The sequence below is a fragment of the Nelusetta ayraudi genome, unplaced genomic scaffold (genome assembly GCF_046127955.1).
Source record: "Nelusetta ayraudi isolate G7.1 ecotype Tasmania unplaced genomic scaffold, CSIRO-AGI_Nayr_v1 ptg000021l, whole genome shotgun sequence".
NCBI classification, from domain to species: Eukaryota; Metazoa; Chordata; class Actinopteri; order Tetraodontiformes; family Monacanthidae; genus Nelusetta; species Nelusetta ayraudi.
In genome coordinates this window covers 5,150,988-5,156,079 of record NW_027466071.1, presented here as the reverse complement: position 1 = coordinate 5,156,079, position 5,092 = coordinate 5,150,988, and the positions used below count along the sequence as shown (strand labels likewise).

At 39.5% G+C, this 5,092-nt stretch overlaps 1 long non-coding RNA gene across 1 annotated transcript; it reads right to left on the bottom strand.

Moving 5' to 3' along the window:
- Window positions 1-213: 213 nt before the first annotated feature.
- On the bottom strand, window positions 214-2,009 carry LOC142888964 (uncharacterized). Its single transcript, XR_012926762.1, has 4 exons — window positions 1,939-2,009; window positions 1,634-1,815; window positions 1,146-1,246; window positions 214-628 (listed from the first exon to the last, which is right to left on the bottom strand). It is a non-coding gene; the product is annotated as an uncharacterized LOC142888964 (long non-coding RNA).
- Between the last annotated feature and the right edge of the window lie 3,083 nt (window positions 2,010-5,092).

Here is a 5,092-nt window from a genome sequence, read left to right as displayed (position 1 = left end):
CCAAGTATTAAAGCATTCTTATTCCTTTTTTTTTAACATTTTTATTTGCAAACCCAATTGAAATGAAACAATTAAGCAACCAAATACAAAATAATGTAACATTCACAAGATAGGGGCACTGGTGTCCACGCCCCTTGGTAAGAAAGACCTGGAGAATGCAGCGTTGATTTATGTTACTTTACAGTAGTCACGTCATGAACAATATGTTTCCAATAAGTGCCTGCATAAACACCTGTTTTAAGGAACTGACCTTCACCACATTAATGTAAGGCGCTTCAGGCACAGAAGTAGCAACAGTTGCGTGGTTGTGTCTCATCAGTATATACAGTAAAATCCTTGGATTTGTCCTCTTTTTTTCCTGAACCGACATGTACTGTAAAACAGATTTAAAAATGGAATAGTTTCCACTTAAAAGTAGAGATGGCATGAGGTCCGTGAATTTGCCTATACATAACTAACAGAGCAATACAACATGTTTGACATCAACACGATATCATTCTTTCGAACATGCATGTACCAGGAGGGAATTTCTTATACAGCCTTTGACATCCAATGCACATGTCAATCAAGTACATGGTGTAGAACTGTTTCCTGTACTCTGCAGAGAACCTACTCCATGTAGTAACACCTGTTTAAAAAAGAACAAAACTAAGCCAAAGAGCACATCTTTCTTCAGCAAGTAGTGCAAATATAGAAAGTACAGCATGTACTTGACACATATCATTGCACTATTACTACAGCACTTACTGTCAAGCCACTTAAAATGTGCTCTGAAATCATTTGATTATCCTGAGATATAAAGTTTGTTGTTGCGCATAACTGTTTTGTACAGTACCTCATTGACAAATCCACGCCCTTGGTGTGTGATGATCCTGTCAACCCCGAAGTCGAGCATGATGTTCGAGATTTTTTTGGAAACCTGCAGCAGTTTTAAGGGGAAGGGACTTTGCCACAACCCACTTTGCGAAAAGGTCTGTGGCCGTAAGTATATATCTACAACGTAATGTAATATAGTCAGTGTTTGTTTTTCTTTGCAAAAAAATACTATTACTATAATATAAAATACTAGTATTAATATACTAGTATTAAGGTTGCAGGGGACGCATGTTGGGAGAATAATAATAACTTCTACATAAGTCATTTACCGTTTGCCCCTTGCAGTGGTAGGAAGTGGGCCAATTAAATCCACGCCAAGTACGCTCCATGCCTCCTTCACCACAATTGGTTGCAATACAGGTGCAGCTGTCTTCATCCTGTCATTTCGCTGACATTGGGGACACTCCGCAACCTTAAAAGAAAGCTGTTGTTTAGACTATGACAATCATTTCAATTTTTAGACACTACAGTAAACTGCACTTTTGAAGCATTATGTGATATAGCAAATGGCTTGATTAAGACTTGACTGATTTATGTTTTTTCCAGGGATTTCACCAGAAACAAAGAGCAAACAGTGGAAAACACTTAGTCCATATTAGTTTGTCAATAAAATCTTCACAAACTTACATGTGAAGAGTTTACGTGTTTTATTCAATAATGTTTGTTAAAATGTTTAACAATTTCAGGGGTATGGCATGTGCTAAGTCATAACAGTCAAACATTCCTGTAGATGCATTAATAGCTGAAGAGGTCTCACCCATTTCTTGACATCCTCGGACAAAGTCGCCCAGCGATAAGATGCTGAAACCTTTTCCTGGGTTCTCCTTGCACTGAAGTGACCTCCATTGTCATGGCACTCATGAAGGACATCTCGCAAGCGCTTTTGATCCATCCCCACCATTTTGGGCTTTCCTTTCCAAGAGTAAAACAGCTGCCCATCTATTGCAGCAGGGGAAAAAAATCATCAATTTCACATGGAGTACGTAACATGCGACTGCAGCTTGTTTCATTAAATGTAACTGCATTTTGTTCAAGAGAAAATAAAATCTAAAGATTACTTACCGTTGATCAAGTACTTTTTTGACTGCCTCCGAATCACCCTTTTTCTGCTCTCCACATTCTTGGAGTTAGTGTGTGTGTGTGTGTGTGTGTGTGTGTGTGTGTGTGTGTGTGTGATATGTTTAGTGTAAAATGTAGTGTTTTAATTCAGTTGAGAACATGTAATTCTCCACTGTCTCAAACTTTATTATTCGCTCTCTCCAAAAAAAATGCTCCTCACTCTCCTCACTCTCCACAGAGTGGAACTGATTTCGCTCTTTTTTTGACATAGTTTCCCGCCCTTTTTACCCGTTTTTTTTTCCCCGATTAATTCATTCAATTACCGACTGCGATGTTGTTGGTTTTAAAAGAGTTGCCGTAAAAAAACGCGCTCTGGACTAACCGCGATGTAGTTTGTCCTAATAAAGTTGCCGTAGGACCCAGGACACATTCCACAGCCCCGGACAGATTCTGTACCTACACCGGCGAGAGTTCTCAAAGCGAAGTGACGCCTTAAAACCAGCAATGGATTTCGTCTTGTGTCTGACCATATTATTGTCTGTACTTACATTTTCTGTCATTATAAAGTACTATGTTTCAGCTGTTTTTAAAGAGCCATGTAAATAAAGAAAGTTAAGTTGTACACGAGTTGTCCCACTTCAAAAGATGAAAGGTATGTGATGCTCACCCTGGGTACACTTCAACTTTGAGAGACAGATTGTGAAAAAAGAAAAATAAAATCCGGGAAAATGCATTGTATGCTTTTCAAAGAATTTATTGATATCATGGTGCAGGAAATGGGTATTTCATCAATAACAAAAGTTCTCATCAATACATTGTAATGTAGCACTGGTTGGCTGGTGCTCTACAAAAAAATAAGAAATAAAAAAAAAAATGACAATGGTTTCAAATCAAACCAGCAGTCTGTGAAACCTCTGCAAAGTGCTATGCCCTGTTGCCTCACAGCAAGAAGGTCATAACCTTGATCTGCCCTATGACAGCTGGGACAAATAAAAGTTGATTAATCAAAAGATAAGAATAAAGGGAAATCAATCACACCTGTGATTTAATAAATCAATCAGGTGTGAGTGATTTATGAAACAGGTGCACACATTAATTAGCAGTATATATAAGGGTATGGCTCATTTCTGGATGAGCAGAGCCTGACTGATAGAGGAGCAATTCTGAAATCTTAGAGGAAACAAAGTGAGTGTCAATTTCCAAACACTTACTTTGCAAATTATAACCCCGCAAGATGTTCCATCCTTCTGGGTGGGGTGTGGAACTGTCTTGCAGTTCCAGCGGGAAATAAATTTGGAATATGATTTCTTAAAAACGCTCTAAAACAAACAAACAAACATATGCAAGTGTGTATTTTATCAATATATTCCTTAGCCAGTTGTGTGAAGAGATTGTCCTACCTTGTTGAGTCCCTGCACCAACACAGTCGTTCAGCCGTTGCGCCAAAGGGGTCAATCAAAATGGCTCGCGCCTCACTTGGATACATGACCTTTTACAGGAAGCAGACTATAAAGCATACTTCAATGCCATGTTGTAATTGTTCATATTAAAACAGAGTACACTTACCACGAGCAGCCAGTGATTGTTCTCACAGACTGCCCCAATTAAAAAAATCCCACTCGGAGATGTTGAGCTGCAAGTAACCATAATTTTAGTGGTCGAGAAGCCAGGCTTAAACTATCAACTTGTAAATTGTGAAGCTTACCTTTTTCATTTTTTTTCACAGAGCCTTTCCATATTTCCGTCATGGCGAATGAATCGATAACATACACCTTCTGCTGAACTTGGGTCGTTAGCCAGTGGAAAAAACTGTTTAAAATCTGGACACGAGGAAGAGGAAATTAACATTATTTATTTAACGTTCAACAACAAGAATCTCATCAAGATGTTGTCGACCTCACCAACAAGCTCTTTTTTGGGGGCCAATGTTTTAATGTTAATTTGTAAGGGCCGTATTTGGCCCAAATGATCTCCGCTTTTGCAGCAAGGATGTCATTGACTGCTGAAAATTTGCAACATTTTATGAGGTACAGATATACTTCAATATGACAAATCATAGTGGGTAGCGTGAGACTTGCCTCGCAATTCTTTTCAGTTTTTCAGGAATTCTCTCCTCTGGTTCAATGTAGTGCTCCAACTGATCAATGTTCGCTGTAGTTTTGGCCCTTCCCCTTGTTAGGGTGACCAATTTCTCTTCTACTGCGCTCACAGTAAATGGCCCCAACATGTCTGGAGCCATTTTTCCTCCTTTGCGCTGTTCCTCCCTGATGTTCTTTTTTAGGACTTTGACCCCAATGCTAAATTCCACATTTAGTCCTTTAAGTAATTTTCTCTTTTGAATTTTGTCTTGGCTCTTCGCGACATTTCGCTTCACATTCTCAAACGTGTCAGGAAAGGCCTTCAGCCCCTCAAATGGGTCCTCGTTTTGGATGAGGCTCTCCACCTTCTGAGGGGTATTTGGCCTCTCTGCCAAACATTAAAAAATATGGACTGCATTTAGTAGTCAGTTGTCTTTTTCACCGGAGACCAAACATTGTCGCTGGCAGAAGTTTGTCCCAGGATCTAGGCTTCAATCTTGCGATCTTATTCAGAGACCTGAAAAGTGTTTCATAGAATCACTTGTTTCAACGTAGAAGATGTGGAAAAAGTAAGTAACTTACCTCTGTATGGTGCCATTGAGTGTTTCCACCAAACCGTTTGCCTGGGGGTGGTAGGGTGAGCAAAAGCTGCGCTGAGTGTTTAATTGAGAGCACAGGTTCAGATTTAGCTGTTTAGCTGATATAAAGCTCAGGAATATAGCAATGGACAGTTTGGTTCTCACCTTATTTTTGAACTCTGTCCCCTGATCTGTTGGCAGTCTCTGAGGTACACCATATGTGTATATAAATTTCAGAATACAACTGGTGACCTCTCCTGCTGATTTACTCTTCAGAGGGTAGGCTTCTGCCCATTTGGTAAAATAATCAACCATTACACAAATGTATTGATTACCGTCCTCTGTCACAGTCAGGCACATCAGGTCCATCCCAACCAACTCAAATGGTTCTTGTACCTTAAAGAAATAAATTGTTAGACAAGGGTTGCCGTAGAGTGATGTTATTTGTACAGTTGTGCTGTCGAGCTTATAGTGATTGGCGTGTACTGGGCTCGTTCTTTA